This window comes from Nerophis lumbriciformis, linkage group LG05, assembly GCF_033978685.3.
Source record: "Nerophis lumbriciformis linkage group LG05, RoL_Nlum_v2.1, whole genome shotgun sequence".
Classification (NCBI taxonomy): Eukaryota; Metazoa; Chordata; class Actinopteri; order Syngnathiformes; family Syngnathidae; genus Nerophis; species Nerophis lumbriciformis.
Window position 1 is genome coordinate 13,482,606 of NC_084552.2, and position 20,705 is coordinate 13,503,310.

Genomic DNA, 20,705 nt, shown 5'->3' on the forward strand with positions numbered 1-20,705 from the left:
TTGGCCTTACCACCGGCTCAGGATTAACGCCGGATCAAACTCATTTCGCAAAATATTAATTTTATTAGCGCATGTCTGGAATTTTCGCCGGGTCAAACTCGTTTCGCAAAATAATTAGCATATGCCTAGAATTTCCACCAGGTCAAACTCGTCACATCACGAGTGACACTTCTAAGGCTGCAGCTAACGATTATTTTTCTATCGATTAATCTATAGATTATTTTTTTCGATTAATCGGTTAATCTATAGATTATTTTTTCGATTAATCTATAGATTATTTTTCCTTTTACCGATTATTTTTTTAATTTAAAATGAAGATGAAAAAATAAATGTAGGCCAGTTTTTTCAAAAGGCATGGCTTTTATTTACAAAAAAAAAAGTATGGCCACTCAGTCAACATTGACAACAACATGACAAAATATTCTGTAACAATGTAAACATTTAAAACGTTTAACATTTAACAAAATTAAAAGTAGCTTATTTGCTTTTTAATGTGCAAATATAAAATACACATACAGTGCAAATATAAAATAAACATACAGTGCAAATCTTAATATTCTGCAATAGTATAAGCATTTCAAAAGTAAAAGTATTGTTTATTTTTCTTTAAAATGTGCAAAAATAAAGATAAACATCCAATACAAAAAAGTGCGTATTTCCTTGAATTGGCGCCGGGTATATAGTATTCGCATGCCTCGAATTACTGCCGGGTCAAACTCATTTCGCAAAATAATTAGCGCATCCTTGGCCTTACCACCGGCTCAGGATTAACGCCGGATCAAACTCGTTTCGCAAAATATTAATTTTATTAGCGCATGTCTGGAATTTTCGCCGGGTCAAACTCGTTTCGCAAAATAATTAGCATATGCCTAGAATTTCCGCCGGGTCAAACTCGTCACGTCACGAGTGACACTTCACCTGTCATCATTTTCAAAATGGAGGAGGCTGATTTCAATAATTTAAAATCGCATACAGGGAAGAAGATTAAGAGCTATTCGGTAGGATTTAAGGTCCAAGCTATTGAATATGCTAAAATGAACAGTAAGCAGCTATGTTTTATTAATATACCGTAGCTGCGTGTGTCAAATATGAGTCATTGACTCCCGCCTCCTGGTGGTAGAGGGCGCTAGTGATCCTTCTTGCGACTACTCGGCTGCAGAAGAAGTGACAACAAGCAGCAACACTTTTAACATGGAGGATTACATATCTAAAATAAAACAGTTTTCTAAACTGGACTTTCAATCGAAGCAGGAGGTAATAATTAAAGGAAGAGCTCCATCGAGACAGAGAGACTTTTAAAACTGAAGAAAGATAAGGTAGACTTCTTTAAACAAGTTATCAATGCTTTTATTCAGAAGGAGCTGCGCATGGACTTCATTTATAAGTAAAGGTAAGACCATAATAACGTTTTTTTTTAATTAAATGTGCTTTACATGATGGTATCCTTACATCACACTCAAATTTATAAGCGCAGGCCTAAATTTACCGCATGCCTTTGGTCATACTAACCAACCTTGAGACCTCCAATTTTGGGAGATGGGGGGTGGGTGCGGGGGGCGTGGTTGGGGCGGCGGCGTGGTTAAGAGGGGAGGAGTATATTTACAGCTCGAATTCACCAAGTCAAGTATTTCATATATATATATATATATATATATATATATATATATATATATATATATATATATATATATATATATATATATATATATATATATATATATATATATCCCCGCGAACCCGAAGGGAATAAGCGGTAGAAAATGGATGGATGGATGGATACAAAAAAAAAAATATATATATATATATATATATATATATATATATATATATATATATATATATATATATATATATATATATATAAGAAATAATTGACTTTCAGTGAATTCTAGCTATAAATAAATATATATATATATATATATATATATATATATATATATATATATATATATATATATATACATATAAATAAATAAAAGAAATACTTGAATTTCAGTGTTCATTTATTTACACATACACACACATAACACTCATCTACTCATTGTTGAGTTAAGGGTTGAATTGTCCATCCTTGTTCTATTCTCTGTCACTATCTTTCTAACCATGCTGAACACCCTCTCTGATTATTCATTGCTGTGTGGCACGCACAAAAGTGCTTTCATCAAATGCACTAGATGGCAGTATTGTCCTGTTTAAGAGTGTCACAACATTGCTGTTTACGGCAGACGGACTGCTTTACTGTAGACGTTCTTTATATTGTGGGAAAGCGGACTCAGGTCCGCATGGAGCTGGAGGGGGCGTGGCCTCCAGCTCCGCCTGAATTTCGGGAGAAAATTTGTCCCGGGAGTTTTTCGGGAGAGGTGCTGAATTTCGGGAGTCTCCCGGAAAATCCGGGAGGGTTGGCAAGTATGCCTTTGGTAAGCGCCGGAGTGAGAAGAGGTTTTAAATTAATTACCGCCCCGGCGCTAATTCAAGGAAATACGGTAGCCATCCAATGTGATGACATGTGTTGACATCCCACAATAAGTGTCTTTTCAGCCACCTTTTCTTTCATTTCCGTACTACTTCCATAATACACCAGTTCTGTTTGGCTCATAAACCTATGAGAAAGCCAAAGGCAGCACATTGTTTGTTTTTTACTCTGCTGGGATTCTCTCGGCGCCCAAAGTCCATTAACTGATTGCCATTGTGGATTTGTCCAGTGGCACTCAAATCCAGCTCTGGCTGCCAAGTCTCTGCCTACCAATCAGTTGTTGGACCTCAGTATTTCTTGACGTGACGACGAGACTGTTGTGTATTGCCTCTACAACCCTAAGTCCATCCATGGGACGATAAACGGAAATGAACTGGATAACCTTGCCAGCCTCGACAATCGCCACATGCATGCGTGTTTACAGGCGGTTGTACTCCATGCACTTAAACACTAATCCTGAAAACTGCCATAGAACTCTTGACTGTAAATGTTACCGTATTAAATTAGAATGCTCGAAAAAACAGGATTAATACTCACAAGTTGATAAAATTATGGACGGACTAGCATTAGCGTGCTGGCCAGCTTACATGCTAACATTATAACAAGAAACTCGGGTTGTACGGTATACCGGTACTAGTATAGTACCGCGATACTAAAGAATCAAAAACGGTACTATACTCTGTTTGAAAAGTACCAGTTCCCAGGCATGACGTCATGTTGTGATGTTGCTGGTTTTACAAGCAGAGGAGCATGTTCGGCAGCGCACACACACAGACTAAATGATAAATGATAAATGGGTTGTACTTGTATAGCGCTTTTCTACCTTCAAGGTACTCAAAGCGCTTTGACACTACTTCCACATTTACCCATTCACACACACATTCACACACTGATGGAGGGAGCTGCCATGCAAGGCGCTAACCAGCACCCATCAGGAGCAAGGGTGAAGTGTCTTGCTCAGGACACAACGGACATGACGAGGTTGGTACTAGGTGGGGATTGAACCAGGGACCCTCGGGTCGCGCACGGCCATTCTTCCATTGCGCCACGCCGTCCCTACTACTTACAAGCAGACACAGTGTGTAGACAGAAAAGGGAGAACGGATGCATTTTGGCCTAAAAACTAACGATAAAGGTGAAGTTATAACACTGAAACACCCTCAGGATGATGTGCTTTAAAACATGGCTAGCTGGCTAGCGCCTAACATCCATCCGCAGTCGGTAGTGTTTTAGCATACCTACCAACCCTCCCGAATTTTCCGGGAGACTCCCGAAATTCAGCGCCTCTCCCGAAAACCTCCCGGGACAAATATTCTCCCGAAAATCTCCGATTTTCAGCCGGAGCTGGAGGCCACGCCCCCTCAAGCTCCATGCGGACCTGAGTGAGGACAGCGTTTTTTTTTATGATGGGAGGACAACAGGGTGACAAGAACTAAATCATCCAGACTAGAGATAAATTGTATTATTATGTTTATCTTACCTAAAAATAAATATATTTATTAATTACAAAAAAAAAACTAAATACATTTTTACTATATTTTGCTAAAAACATCAAAATTAATTGTGTTTTTATTTGTATTTTTTCTGACTCCTTATTACATCCAGCCATAGAATTATACATTAAAATAAACAAATTTGAAATAATTAATTTTAATTATCATAATAATTCATTTAAAATGACCATATTTAATTATTAAAATAATTGCTTGTTTATCAACAACTTTAGCATTTTATTCATTACATTTTGAAGCTCTCAGAAGCCAAGTTAGGTTATATTCCTTAAGATTTATTTATGCAAGTTTGAAGTATCAATTATCTAAACACAGTTTTGTTTGCATATTTTCAGGATATATATATATATATATATATATATATATATATATATATATATGAAATACTTGACTTGGTGAATTCTAGCTGTCAATATACTCCTCCCCTCTTAACCATGCCCCCGCCCACAACCACGCCCCCGTCCCACCCCCACCCCCGACCACGCCCCGCACCCCCACCCCCCACCTCCCAAAATCAGAGGTCTCAAGGTTGGCAAGTATGGTTTTAGTTACTTCTAAATCACTAATCCTGGTCTCCATGGCGACAAATAAAGTACTTTTCTTGCAAGTATGTTATCAATGGAGGACAAGGAATAGCTAAACATGCTTCACTACACACCGTAGGCCAGGGGTCGGCAACCTTTACCACTCAAAGAGCCATTTTGACCAGTTTCACAAATTAAAGAAATCAATGGGAGCCACAAAAATCTTTTGAAAATTAAAATGAAATAACACTGCATACAAAGTTTTTTTTTTTGCTTTGTGCTTGTCAAGACTTGGTCCGAGGTGTGTGCTTTTCCAGGATGCAACGGAAAGTTGGCACGGGCGAGACGGGAATTAAGGTACATGGCGGGTTTTGATATATTAATTTAATATATTAAAAAAAAAGGGATAAATGAAAGCGCGCACAGTGGCGGATAATAAACTATGAAACCAAAAGACTATAGCAAAAAGTACAAATGAAAAGCACGCACAGTGGCGGAGAATAAACTATGAAAAACAAAAAGATTATAAACTTGGAACAAAGACTTACTTGGCTTGGACAAAAAAGGAGCAGCGTGAACATGGACATGAAACAATGGACAGAGCATAAATGTGGTGTGAGGTCGTCAGAAAGACAAACTGAAAAACACTGAACTTAAATACTATGGACATGATTAGTGAAAGCAGGTGCGTGACTCAAAACGTGAAACAGGTGCGTGACGTGACAGGTGAAAACTAATGGTTGCTATGGTGACCAGACAAGGGAGTGAAAAGACAGAAACTAAACAAAAACATGACTTAAAACAAAAACATGATTACACAGACATGACAGAGCCCCTCCCTTAAGGACAGATACCAGATGTCCATAAAAATTAACAAGAGTCATGGGAGGGCGGGAGGGGGACATGGCGGTGGGTCGCCAGACCACGTGTCCCCGTATCCACCGGGGCAGAGTTAGGTGGCGGCGGCGAGTGGAACGCCGCTGCAGCAGGCAAGGCGGACGCCCAGGGAATGGCCACATTCGTGGCCGACTGGGAGGTGGGCGCACTTGGCGTGGCGGGCGACCAGATAGCGGCCATATCCGTGGCCGACGAGGAGGAAGGCCCGTCGTCATCGTGGCAGGCGTGGCAGCTCGGCGTGGCAAGTCAGGCGGCGAAGCTCGGCGTGACGCGTCCAGCGGCGAAGCTCGGCGTGACGCGTCCAGCGGCGAAGCTCGGCGTGGGTCTTGGTCTTGGTCTTGGTGTGGGTCTTGGCATGGCGGGTCTTGGTGTTGGTGTGGGGCTTGGTCTTGGTGTGGGTCTTGGTCTTGGTCTTGGTGTGGGTCTTGGTCTTGGTCTTGGTGGGGGTCTTGGTCTTGGCATGGCGGGTCTTGGTCTTGGTCTTGGCATGGCGGGTCTTGGTCTTGGTCTTGGCATGGCGGGTCTTGGTCTTGGTCATGGTCTTGGCATGGCGGGTCTTGGTCTTGGTCTTGGTCTTGGTGTGGGTCTTGGTCTTGGCATGGCGGGTCTTGGTCTTGGTCTTGGTCTTGGCATGGCGGGTCTTGGTCTTGGTCTTGGTCTTGGCATGGCGGGTCTTGGTCTTGGTCTTGGTCTTGGCATGGCGTGTCTTGGTCTTGGCATGGCAGGTCTTGGTCTTGGCATGGCGGGTCTTGGTCTTGGCATGGCGGGTCTTGGTGTCGAGCTGCGACTGGCGGCACTTGGCGTCGTGGAGCTGGTACCGGAGCTTGGCGTGGTGGGTCTTGGCGTAGTGGAGCTGGTGCTAGCCTTGGTGCGGCGACAGGTGCTAGCCTTGGTGCGGCGACAGGTGCTAGCCGTGGAGCTAGCCTTGGAGCAGCTAGCCGTGGAGCTGCGACAGGTGCTAGCCGTGGAGCTAGCCTTGGAACAGCTACAGGTGCTAGCCTTGGAGCAGCGACAGGTGCTAGCCTTGGAGCAGCGACAGGTGCTAGCCGTGGAGCTAGCCTTGGAGCAGCTAGCCGTGGTTCTAGCCGTGGTGCTGCTACTGGTGCTAGCCTTGGTGCAGGTGGAGGTGGCCTAGCTGGGGGTTGCGGCTTGGCATGGTGGAAGACTGGTGAGGGCGGTCGTGCTGGAGGCTGTGGCTTGACGGGTCGGAAGACTGGTGGTGGCGGCCGTGCTGGAGGCTGTGGCTTGGCATGGTGATGCCGAGCCACCCCACCAACACAGCTCCCGACCCCAGCCCCCCCCTCAAGGGGCGGATACCAGACGCGCTCCCTGCGGTCTGGAACTCTCTGTAGGGGTGGGCGGGGGAGGGCAGAAATTTCCCCTTTATTTTGGCCACAATATTTTTCTTTATCCCCCACCTGGGGTTGTGTGGGTGGAAAAAAGAAAAAAATTGTGACGGGGGCGGGACTTGAGTCTTGGGGGGCGGGGCATGAGTCTTGGGGGGCGGGGCATGAAATTGGGATGGCTGTGACTGACTAGATCTGATTTCTAAAAACATGTTTTGATAATGTTTTATCAAAGACATGGCATTAGAGTTTTAGCTGGAGGCGGGTGATTTAAAGAAAAAGTATTGAAACAAAAATCCTGGTCTGTGATGTCATCATGGGGAAGCCGGGCAGACTGCTGCTTGCTTCCGCCCGGAGGGGGCGGGGCTTGTGGGAGCGGCGTGTCCTGCTGGCTCCAGGAAGTTTTTCCCCGTCCTTGGCGACGTTTCCGGGACGGGAGCGACGCGCCGATCGGCACCAGCTTGCCTTCATTCCCCCACATCATCCCCCTGCGCTCCCTGGGGGAAAAGCGCAGCGTCTCTGCCTCCATGGCGCGCAGCACCTCCCAAGAAGCTTCATCCGCATTGTCCAACTCGGCCAACTTACTTGCGGAAAAGCGGGTCAGCTGACGACCTACTGTCAAGACTTGGTCCGAGGTGTGTGCTTTTCCAGGATGCAACGGAAAGTTGGCACGGGCGAGACGGGAATTAAGGTACATGGCGGGTTTTAATATATCAATTTAATATATAAAAAAAAAAGGGATAAATGAAAGCGCGCACAGTGGCGGATAATAAACTATGAAACCAAAAGACTATAGCAAAAAGTACAAATGAAAAGCACGCACAGTGGCGGAGAATAAACTATGAAAAACAAAAAGATTATAAACATGGAACAAAAACTTACTTGGCTTGGACAAAAAAGGAGCAGCGTGAACATGGACATGAAACAATGGACAGAGCATAAATGTGGTGTGAGGTCGTCAGAAAGACAAACTGAAAAACACTGAACTTAAATACTATGGACATGATTAGTGAAAGCAGGTGCGTGACTCAAAACGTGAAACAGGTGCGTGACGTGACAGGTGAAAACTAATGGTTGCTATGGTGACCAGACAAGGGAGTGAAAAGACAGAAACTAAACAAAAACATGACTTAAAACAAAAACATGATTACACAGACATGACAGTGCTATATATAAACCAAGGGGCTCAGACACGCGGCCCACACCTTAATATGAAAATTGAATGTTAGTGTAGCCCGCGAGTTTTATATGAATGGCGCTTGACAGCGTCATACTTGTCAACCTTCCCGATTTTTCCGGCAGACTACGAATTTCAGGGCAATTATTCTCTCGAACGTGCCGTGAAGGTACAGCATTTAGCGCCCACTACAACCAACATGCCGGCCCAGCCACACATTGTGTGGGGCTTCTGCTTGCTCTCGTAAGTGACAGCAAGGCATACTTGGTCAACAACCACACAGGTTACACTGACGGTGGCGGTATAAAAAACTTTAACACTCTTACTAATAATGCGCCACACCGTGAACCCACACCAAACAAGGATGACAAACACATTTCGGGAGAACATCTGCACCGTAACACAACATAAACACAACAGAACAAATACCCAGAATCCCATGCAGCCCTATCTCTTCCGGGCTACATTATACACCCCCGCTACCAAACCCCGCCCACCTCAACCGCACGGAGGGGAGGTGGGGGGTTGGTGGTAGCAGGGCTGTATAATGTAGCCCGGAAGAGTCAGGGCTGCATGGGATTCTGGGTATTTGTTCTGTTGTGTTTATGTTGTGTTAAGGTGCAGATGTTCTCCTGAAATGTGTTTGTCCTTCTTGTTTGGTTTTGGTTCAAAGTGTGGTGCATTATTAGTAAGAGTCTTAAAGTTGTTTTATATGGCCACCGTCAGTGTAACCTGTGTGGCTGTTGACCAAGTATGCATTGCTGTCACTTGCGTGTGCAAGTAGAAGATGCATACAACAAAAGGCTGGGCTGGCACGCTGTTTGTACAGATTGTAGAGGGTGCAAAATGCTGCACCATCATGGCACGCAGTTATTATTATTGTTAGGGTGAAAATCGGAGAATATTAATCCCGGGAGTTTTCTGCGAGAGGCACCGAAATCCGGAAATCTCCCGGGAAAATCGGGAGGGTCGGCAAGTATGACCCCTGCCGTAGGCGGATACAATAGCTCACCGGCGTCACAATGTAAACAAACGCCATGGGTGGAGCTACACCTGACACCCACCGTGATGATACCAAGTAAAGGAGCGTATCTAGTCGATACTAATATGATTACATCAATATTTTTTATCGTCGTTCACATTATGTTTATAAACTCAGGAAATACATCCCTGGACACATGAGGACTTTGAATATGACCAATGTATGATCCTGTAACTACTTGGTATCAGATCGATACCCAAATTTGTGGTACCATCCAAAACTAATGTGAAGCATCCAAACAGAAGAATAAGTGATTATTACATTTGAACAGAAGTGTAGATAAAACATGTTAAAACAGAAAATAAGCAGATATTAACAGTAAATGAACAAGTAGATTAATAATACATTTTTACAGTTTGTCCTTTATAATGTAGACAAAATAATAGGTGTATAAATGACACGATATGTTACTGCATACGTCAGCAGACTAATTAGGAGCCTCTGTTTGTTTACTTACTACTAAAAGACAAGTTGTCTAGTATGTTCACTATTTTATTGAAGGACTAAATTGCAATAATAAACATATGTTTAATGTACCCTTTGTTAAAATAAAGCCAATAATTAGGGATGTCCGATAATGGCTTTTTGCTGATATCCGATATTCCAATATTGTCCAACTCTTTAATTATTGATACCGATATCAACCGATACTGATATATACAGTCGTGCAATTAACACATTATTATGCCTAATTTGGACAACCAGGTATGGTGAAGATAAGGTCCTTTTTAAAAAATAAAATAAAATAAAATAAGATAAATTAAAAACATTTTCTTGAATAAAAAGAAAGTAAAGCAATATAAAAACAGTTACATAAAACTAGTAATTAATGAAAATGAGTAAAATTAACTGTTAAAGGTTAGTACTATTAGTAGACCAGCAGCACGTACAATCATGTGTGCTTACGGACTGTATCCCTTGCAGACTGTATTGATATATATTGATATATAATGTAGGAACCAGAATATTAATAACAGAAAGAAACAACCCTTTTGTGTGAATGAGTGTAAATGGGGGAGGGAGGTTTTTTGGGTTGGTGCACTAATTGTAAGTGTATCTTGTGTTTTTTATGTTGATTTAATAAAAAATAAAAAAATAAAAACCCAGATATTGATAATAAAAACAACGATACCGATAATTTCCGATATTACATTTTAAAGCATTTATCGGCTGATAATATCGACAGGCCGATATTATCGGACATCTCTACTAGGGATGTCCCGATCCGATATTTGGATCGGATTGGCTGCCGATATTTGCCAAAAATTGCGTATCATGCAAGGCATGGGAAAATGCCGATCCAGATCCAGTTTTAAAAAAAACTCCGGTCCGTGTATTCCAACGCACCGATTAAAATAATACATTCCACTTTTCTGCTACTCCGTAAGTTCCGTTCCGCATTTTCCAGCACACCTTCAACACATCCACATGTCTGTGGATTCTCACGCAGTTGCTTTTAGCTGCTGGCATTACACGACAGGCTCTTCTCACTCTTTCCTGTGTCTCCCTCTCACAGACAGCAAGCGCACCTTCTTACACACGTCACATACTGTCACGACACACGTCACATACTGTCACGTCATACGTCACATACTGTCACGTCATACGTCACATACGTATACGTCCTCCCCGAGCAGAGAGGTAGCAGCATGGCTAATGTTAGCTGTGATGCTAGTGCAGCCGTGCGAGCAACGCTCCCTCTAAGGTGCTCGCCTGTGCAATTGCGCACTGTTTAAGCGTCCTCTGCGCATAGCAAATCTATGCCACGCACAAAATCAAATAAAAAAATAAGCGCATAACAATTTTCGACACACGGACACGACAGAGAAAACAGTTTTTGTCATCATTGTTCAAATATTGTGACGTCTGTCGAGACGCTTATCTCCGTTCGATGCCACACGTCCACACCATCAAAATGCCGAGGCAACAATTTCCACATCAACACCGTATGAAAAAATTTGTGATTTTTTTTAGTTGTGATTTCCTTCTCTGCATGAAAGTTTAAAAGTAGCATATATTAATGCAGTATGAAGAAGAATGTTTTAATGTAGACATGCAAGCCTTGAAAGAACATTTTGAAAATCAAGACTACATTTCCTGCAAATGGGTGCATTTCTACCCTATATTTTAACTTTAGATTTATTCTCATATCAAACTCTTTTGGCTGTCTTTTTGACACTTACATCCGGCGCCCCCCTCCACACCCTGGATTATAAATAATGTAAATAATTCAATGTGATTATCTTGTGTGATGACTGTATTATGATGATAGTATATATCTGATAGTATATATCTGTATCATGAATCAATTTAAGTGGACCCCGACTTAAACAAGTTGAAAAACTTATTGGGGTGTTACCATTTAGTGGTCAATTGTACGGAATATGTACTTCACTGTGCAACCTACTAATAAAAGTCTCAATCAATCAATCAAAACACATAGAATCATCATACTGCTGTGATTATATGCATCAAGTGTTCATTCAAGGCTAAGGCAAAATATCGAGATATATATTGTGTATCGCAATATGGCCTTAAAATATCGCAATATTAAAAAAAGGCCATATCACCCAGCCCTAGTTCAATGATGCCATTTCTGTTTGTCATGTATAATTTTGTCTATTTTGTGTTTATCCTTGAATAAACAGGTCAGTTTCTTGTTACCAACCATTGTGTATTATTCAAACTCCCCTAATTCAGCTGGCTAGTTGTTATCAAGAGTACTAAAACCCTTTTCAACATGATTCTGACAACTAAGTAGGCTAAATAACTTTAAACTTTAACACATGCTCGGATAGGCCAGTATCGGTCAGTATCGGTATCGGATCGGAAATGCAAAAACAATAGCGGTATCGGATCGGAAGTGCAAAAACCTGGATTGGGACATCCCTAATCTCTACCAATAATGCAATTTTTTATGGTGGCCTTTATTTAGAAAAGTATCGAAAAGTATCGAAAAACATTTTGGTACTGGTACAAAAATATTGGTATCAGGACAACCCTACAAAAAACATTAACGTGTTTCTCCATTAAGAAACGTCATCGCCGAATCTAAACTTGTAAAACTTGTATCGTTTATTGACAATAATCTATATATAATCTATAACAAAATGTGTCGTCGGCCGAGGCCTATGAGCCTTAAATTAAAACAAGTTTGACCTGATTCAATGTGTTCATGGCTAATTTGGCTAAAGTTTAGTAGGAAATGTGTGTCATATTTAAAAAATTTATTCCTTGAAATGAATCCAGTGTGATCAGACAGGTCTTGTTAGGACGAGCTCAATGACACAAGTATCATTTTCCTGTGATAAGTCATTATTGTTTCAACCTGGTGAAAAAAAGACACAGATTTATGGTCAACCTCTTCAACACCAAGTCAATGGTTTTAGATTTTTGTCATGACTTGGTCCTGGGTGTTTGCTTTTCCAGAATGCAACGGAAAGTTGGCTCGGGCGAGACGGGAATGTAAATACATGATTTATTTAATATATTAAAAAAAAGAACAAACGAAAAGCGCGCACAGTGGCGGAGAACAAACTATGAAACCAAAAGACTATAGCATTAATAAACAAAACTTACTTGGCATGGACTAAAAGGAGCAGCATGAACGATGGACATGAAATCAAGTGTCAGAAATGTGCAGAGCATAATTGTGGGATGTCACCAGAAAGACAAACTGAAAACAATGAACTTAAATACTACAGACATGATTAACGAAAACAGGTGCGTGACTCAAAACGTGAAACAGGTGCGTGACGTGACAGGTGAAAACTAATGGGTGACAAACGAGAGTGCACAATGAGTCCAAACGTGGAACAGGTGAAACTAATGGGTAATCATGGAAACAAGACAAGGGAGTGAAAAGCCAGAAACTAAAGAGTCCAATCACTAAACAAAACATGACTAAAACAAAACGTGATTACACAGACATGACAATTTTAGGTGTGAGCTTTTTGTTAAAAGTGCCATAACTTTCTTAGAATTGACCCCATTTTAAAAAAGGTTGATATTGTTTGAAAGCTCGTTAAATGGAGAAACAGAAAAATAGGTTTCACAGTTAAAGGAGCCATATGTAGCAATGTGGCCAAAAATGGTACTGCAATCACGGTCCCCAATCCTCCCAGTCTCCATGACTGAGGTTGCCAGATACACAGCCGAGTCCAAATCCTACTCCAAGGAACTTCAAATGGCAATGGACGAGTTCTACACCATAGGTTTCTCTTCTTTATGCTTCTTGCTAGATGGTTTACTAAGTAATTATGCCACATTTTAATGATGTCCATTAGCCGAATGTATTTGTAAAGTTACCCAGCCATATTTTTGTCGGTAGTCGGGACAGATTGTTGGCATTACCCTGCTAAAATGTCTAGTTTGACCGCACGGACCACCATTAAAATAATGATATATAATAATATACAATATATTATATATGTGGTCCGGATCATGTTTTTGTTACGTTCTGTTAGTTTTGGACTCTTTTAGTTCCTGTTTGACACCTGAGTTTGTTTTAGTTACCATGGCTACTTATGATTTTCACCCGCCTCTGGTGTTCGGGATGCGCACCTGCTTCTAATCAAAGAACTATTTAAGCCTGCCTTTGCCAGTCAGTCGGGCTGGCGTCATTATTGGTTTCATGCCACAGTTTCGTGTTCGTTCTATGCCATAGTTAATGCTAGTTGTTTCATGCCACAGTTCCCTGTTTGTTTCATGCCACAGTTTCGTGTTTGTTCTATGCCATAGTTAATGCTAGTTGTTTCATGCCACAGTTCCCTGTTTGTTTCATGCCACAGTTTTGTGTTTGTTCTATGCCATAGTTAATGCTAGTTGTTTCATGCCACAGTTCCCTGTTTGTTTCATGCCACAGTTTCGTGTTTGTTCTATGCCATAGTTAATGCTAGTTGTTTCATGCCACAGTTCTCTGTTTGTTTCATGCCACAGTTTCGTGTTTGTTCTATGCCATAGTTAATGCTAGTTGTTTCATGCCACAGTTCCGTGTTTGTTTCATGCCACAGTTTCGTGTTTGTTCTATGCCATAGTTAATGCTAGTTGTTTCATGCCACAGTTCCGTGTTTGTTTCATGCCACAGTTTCGTGTTTGTTCTATGCCATAGTTAATGCTAGTTGTTTCATGCCACAGTTCCGTGTTTGTTTCATGCCACAGTTTCGTGAGGTTCATGTCCTAAGTTTTTGCCTTAACTTCCGTGTGCGATAGGCATGCTTGCCTTTGGGTTGTTTTCTGTTTTATATCCCGTTGATTGTTTCTTAAAATTAAATCATGTTCCTACCTGCAAGTCCTGTCCGGAGTCGTCCGTTTGCCTTCCTGGGAGAACGACCCCGCAGTAAGCGAAAACCACGCCATGACAATATATGGCATAGGCCTACTTTGATGGCATTTTGTTCAGCATTACCCCAGGTTGCATCCAACCCGACACACTGCATTCTCTTCCATGTACGCACATCACCATCTTTCAGTGCAATTCTATGAGCCAACCCACGTTACGCATAAATCATATAGTCTACTACCACGTCAATACACAAAGTAGAAAATCACTACGTGTAATGCATTATATTGTGCCAAGCAAATACCAGTAACTACAGTTTGTCGCTACAGCTGTAAGTGCATGTTAAAATTCCACTATGCAAAGCGAAAGCTATTTATCAACAACACCCAGAAACGCCGCCGGCTTCGCTGGGCCCGAGCTCGTCTAAGATGGACTGATGCAAAGTGGAAAAGTGTTCTGTAGTCTGACGAGACCACATTTCAAATTGTTTTTGGAAACTGTGGACGTCGTGTTCTCAGGACCAAAGAGGAAAAGAACCATCTGGATTGTTCTAGGCGCAAAGTTAAAAAGCCAGCATCTGTGATGGTATGGGGGTGTATTAGTGCCCAAGGCATGGGTAACTTACACATCTGTGAAGGCGCCATTAATGCTGAAAGGTACATACAGGTTTTGGAGCAACATATTGCCATCCAACAATGTTATCACGGACGCCCCTGCTTATTTCAGCAAGACAATGCCAAGCCACGCATGTGTGGCACTCCATTTTCCTCCCACATTCCAAAAATATGTCTGTAAGGTTTTGTTGGAGACTGTAAATTGTCCATAGATATGAATGTTAGTGTGAAGGATTGTTTACATAAAGTGTTTGTGCCCTGCAACTGTCCATGCTAATATGAGTGAGCTCCTCTATGAGCTAGTCCAGACCTGGGCAAATTAAGGCCCAGAGGCCACATGCGGCCCCATATAATTCATTTAGATCTTTAAGATGGAAAGTGTAGCTGCCATTATGATGTGCAGTGATGTTTTCTAATGACTGTAAGTCTTGAACTATACAAAGTAGAGATGTCCGATATTATCGGCCGATAAATGCTTTAAAATGTAATATAATATTGGTATCGTTTTTTTTATTATCGGTATCGTTTTTAATTTTATTTTATTTTTATTTTTTTATTAAATCAACATTAAAAAACACAAGATACACTTACAGTTACTACACCAAGCCAAAAAAAAACCCTCCCCCATTTACACTCATTCACACTCATTCACACAAAAGGGTTGTTTCTTTCTGTTATTAATATTGTGGTTCCTACATTATATATCAATATATATCAATACAGTCTGCAAGGGATACAGTCCGTAAGCACACATGATTGTGCATGCTGCTGGTCCACTAATAGTACTAACCTTTAACAGTCAATTTTACTGATTTTTATTAATTACTAGTTTCTATGTAACTGTTTTCATATTGTTTTTTGTTTTTTTTATTCAAGAAAATGTTTTAAATTTATTTATCTTATTTTATTTGATTAATTTTTTAAAAAAGGACCTTATCTTCACCATACCTGGTTGTCCAAATTAGGCATAATGTGTTAATTCCACGACTGTATATATCGGTATCGGTTGATATCGGTATCGGTAATTAAGAGTTGGACAATATCGGATATCGGCAAAAAGCCATTATCGGACACCCCAATACAAAGTATTTCAATGGTTGGAATCTGCACTGAATCTACATTTGTTTTTTACGATTGAAAAACTGGCAGCTAAGTTGCCAGAATAAAAAAAAAAAAGAACTTGTACAGTTTTTCTATTAACAATATAATGTTGTAAAAACCAATGTCAATTTAACTAAAAAATTCTGGCAACTAAGCTGCCAGCTTTTTCCGTAAACCCCCCCCAAAAAAACAAAACAGTGGTACTGTTTTTCCATTTATTGTAAAATTTTGTAAAAAAAACAAACAAAAAAACACTATTTTACCATACAATTTTGTAAATATAAAGTTTTTACTGTAAAATGGACAGTCTACTGCAAACAATTTATATAATTAAAATAAAATCCAGAGGCAAATTCATACATTATTCAATGTTACAAGCGGCCCTCTGATGGCAGCCATAACTGCCATGTGGCCCTCAATGAAAACCAGTTTGACATCCCTGGTCTAGATGTTGTCTTTTTATCTACACTTCTGTATTCATATTGCTTTTAAAGCAGGTGGGTTTAATTCCCTTTCAAATATTGATTTTCAAATCTTTTTTTAGTGTTTGCTAGATAAAATAGCCAACAAGAACGAGACATATAATATTCATCTTTAAATAACTTTTACTGCAAATACATATTGGTGTGGAGGGAGGTGTGGCCAGCGCTGCCTGCAGGAGCGGAGGTCACCGCCTCTGTCCATGGTGCTGAGGACAGAGCACCATCAGCGTGGCAGTGCTGATGGCGAGACACAGCTGAACCGTAAGCGGCCGGGAACAGGAGGAGAGAGAGGATACGGAGGGGACTGTCACGTCCTGCTGGAGAAAACGTTGATAAAATCTATGTACATTAAAACCTGGTTAAAAAACTGCACGCTTGGCTCCGGTGCCTTGTCTAACAGTGGAACTGCTGTTATCAGCCCCCTTGACTACTAATAATCGGCATCGAGCTTGGAAAAAAACCATGTTGGTGGATCTCTAATGTAAATAAAAGAAGAATGTCACAGAAGACAAAGTGGAGGAGGCGTGTCCTCCGCTGATACCGACTGTCTGCAGCAGCCCACATTTTATAGGAGGCGGGAGACAAATATTGATGATGTCATTTTAAACCTCCCTCTCTCTCTCTCTCCCTCTCTCTCTCTCTCTCTCTCGTCCTCCATGCAGGATCTGTGTGGAGAATATCATGGTGCTTCCTTCTGCCCCGGCTACATGAGGTACGTCCTGTCTTCCTTTCCCTGCGCGTGTGATACCATCCGTCCGGCCGCCCATCCCGCTCGTATCGGCCCGGCAGGGATGACCTTTAACTTTGCACGCACAATTCCCATGCCCACATCTGTCCGGGGGCACCTGTGTTTGTCTTCCTGTTGAGCCTTACGTAAGCGGGACGGAGCGCCGCCGCGCAGCTCGAGCCGCCGCGTGTTAGAAATAAAAAAAACGCCCGATTGTGTTCCGCCGCTGTAAGAGGATTGGACGCGTTTGAGGGTCGCCACAGTCTCCTTGACACCTCGCCGAGTTCAGTCTCGTCAGCATCCCCGCAGATGGATGATGTTCCTGTCATGAGCGTGGCACGGTTTTCCACGCGTCAGGGTGGACATGAACGTGCAGGGTAGAAAGAGTACCGATTGGGAACTTTTATCGGCACTCCCGGGTACCGTAAAATCAAAGGGCGCCGTATTTTTACACCCTTCGTTATATGTGACATCATGTTCGAGTGCAGACTCGCACCGGCTTAAGCGCTTGGCCAGGAAACAAGCATTTAATTACCAAGTGGACTCGGCCGGACTGCCTGGAGGTCAGTGTTTCTTCACCATTGTTGGGCCGTTGTGTTTCTCAATATTCAGTTGTAATGCACTTTTCCGCCACTTGTGGCAGTAATGACAGTGGCCTAGTGGTTAGAGCACAGGTGTCAAACTCAAGGCCCGGGGGGCCATATCTGGCCCGCCACCTCCTTTTATGTGGCCCACAAAAAGGCCTGGAATTATTTGTTTCTAAATGTAGTCCACTTTCTATTTTGACAGAAAAAAAGTACATGTGCTGTGTGCAATTTCATGAACTGTATTTTTCGGAGTATAAGTCGCACCGGCTGAAAATGCATAATAAAGAAGGAAAAAAACATATATAAGTCCCACTGGAGTATAAGTCGCATTTTTTGGGGAAATGTATTTCATAAAAGCCAACACCAAGAATAGACATTTGAAATGCAATTCAAAATAAATAAAGAATAGTGAACAGGCTGAATAAGTGTACGTTATATGACGCATAAATAACCAACTGTACAGCTTAAGTTGTTCAACAGTCCGGGGGTCTCCGTTGTGCTATTTTAGGCTTCATAATGCGCCACACATTTTCAATGGGAGACAGGTCTGGACTACAGGCAGGCCAGTCTAGTACCCGCACTCTTTTACTATGAAGCCACGTTGATGTAACACGTGGCTTGGCATTGTCTTGCTGAAATAAGCAGGGGCGTCCATGGTAACGTTGCTTGGGTGGCAACATATGTTGCTCCAAAACCTGTATGTACCTTTCAGCATTAATGGCGCCTTCACAGATGTGTAAGTTACCCATGTCTTGGGCAGTAATGCACCCCCATACCATCACAGATGCTGGCTCTTCAACTTTGCGCCTATAACAATCCGGATGGTTCTTTTCCTCTTTGGTCCGGAGGACACGACGTCCACAGTTTCCAAAAACAATTTGAAATATGGACTCGTCAGACCACAGAACACTTTTCCACTTTGTATCAGTCCATCTTAGATGAGCTCAGACCCAGCAAAGCTGACGGCGTTTCTGGGTGTTGTTGATAAACGGTTTTCGCCTTGCATAGGAGAGTTTTAGCTTGCACTTACAGATGTAGCGACCAACTGTAGTTACTGACATTGGGTTTCTGAAGTGTTCCTGAGCCCATGTGGTGATATCCTTTACACACTGATGTCGCTTGTTGATGCAGTACAGCCTGAGGGATCGAAGGTCACGGGCTTAGCTGCTTACGTGCAGTGATTTCTTCAGATTCTCTGAACCCTGTGATGATATTACGGACCGTAGATGGTGTAATCCCTAAATTCCTTGCAATAGCTGGTTGAGAAAGGTTTTTCTTAAACTGTTCAACAATTTGCTCACGCATTTGTTGACAAAGTGGTGACCCTCGCCCCATCCTTGTTTGTGAATGACTGAGCATTTCATGGAATGTACTTTTATACCCAATCATGGCACCCACCTGTTCCCAATTTGCCTGTTCACCTGTGGGATGTTCCAAATAAGTGTTTGATGAGCATTCCTCAACTTTATCAGTATTTATTGCCACCTTTCCCAACTTCTTTGTCACGTGTTGCTGGCATCAAATTCTAAAGTTAATGATTATTTGCAATTTTTTTTTTTTTTTATCAGTTTGAACATCAAATATGTTGTCTTTTTGTAGCATATTCAACTGAATATGGGTTGAAAATGATTTGCAAATCATTGTATTCCGTTTATATTTACATCTAACACAATTTCCCAACTCATATGGAAACGGGGTTTGTATTTTATCATCGCACATTCCAAACATCAAAACAAGTACTTAAATATCTGCTTGGCTCATGATTTTGAAGCAACTTATCTATCAAATTGTACAATGTAAAAAGGATTTTTCGGTAAAAAAAAAAATATATATATATATATAATATTGTTTTTTCAGTTACCGTATTATATGGATTTTTACAATAAAACAGTAGTATTGTTTCCCCATTTACATTTACAGTATACATTGTAAAAAACATGGTACATTATATGGTAACATTTCGACAGCTAAACTTATTATTTATAATATATAAATGATTATTATATTATTATAATCTTTTTTGCAAATATTAGCTCATTTGGTATTTGATGCCTGCAACATGTTTCAAAAAAGCTGGCACAAGTGGCAAAAAAGACTGAGAAAGTTGAGGAATGCTCATCAAACACTTATTTGGAACATCCCACAGGTGAACGGGCTAATTGGGAACAGGTGGGTGCCATGATTGGGTAAGGGCTGCAACTAACAACTAATTTGATAATCGATTAATCTGTCGATTATTACTTTGATGAATCCATTAATAATCAGAAAAAAGAGACAAACTACATTTCTATCCTTTCAAGTATTTTATTTTAAAAAAAAACAGCATACTGGCACCATACTTATTTTGATTATTGTTTCTCAGCTGTTTGTACATGTTGCAGTTTATAAATAAAGGTTTATAGAAAAAAATAAAATAATTAAAATAAATAATTAAAAAAATAAATAAATAAAGTAGCCTCTAACGAATCGATGACTACATTAATCGCCAACTATTTTTATAATCGATTTAATCGATTAGTTGTTGCATTCCTAGATTGGGTATAAAAGCAGCTTCCATGAAATGCTCAGTCGTTCACAAACACGGATGGGGCGGGGGTCACCACTTTGTCAACAAATGCATGAGTAAATTGTTTAAAAACATTTCTCAACCAGCTATTGCAAGGAATTTAGGGATTTCACCATCTACGGTCCGTAATATCATCAAAAGGTTCAGAGACTCTGGAGAAATCACTGCACGTAAGCGGCAAGGCTGAAAACCAACATTGAATGCCCGTGACCTTGGATCCCTCAGGCGCTACTGCATCAAAAAGCGACATCAGTGTGTAAAGGATATCACCACATGGGCTCGGGAACACGTCAGAAAACCACTGTCAGTAACTACAGTTGGTCGCTACATCTGTAAGTGCAAGTTAAAACTCTACTATGCGAAGCGAACGCCATTTA

At 41.2% G+C, this 20,705-nt stretch overlaps 1 protein-coding gene across 6 annotated transcripts in view; it reads left to right on the plus strand.

Moving 5' to 3' along the window:
• Positions 1-20,705, plus strand: part of osbpl8 (oxysterol binding protein-like 8) — a 1,018,260-nt gene that overhangs the window by 831,183 nt on the left and 166,372 nt on the right. For 4 of the 6 annotated variants that reach the window (XM_061961262.2, XM_061961256.2, XM_061961258.2 and 1 more), the window contains exon 2: positions 17,111-17,160. The exons of the other annotated variants lie outside the window; for them this stretch is intronic. The gene's annotated coding sequence lies outside the window, so the exon portion shown is untranslated. The remainder of the gene's footprint in view (positions 1-17,110; positions 17,161-20,705) is intronic. 6 annotated transcript variants of the gene reach the window in all.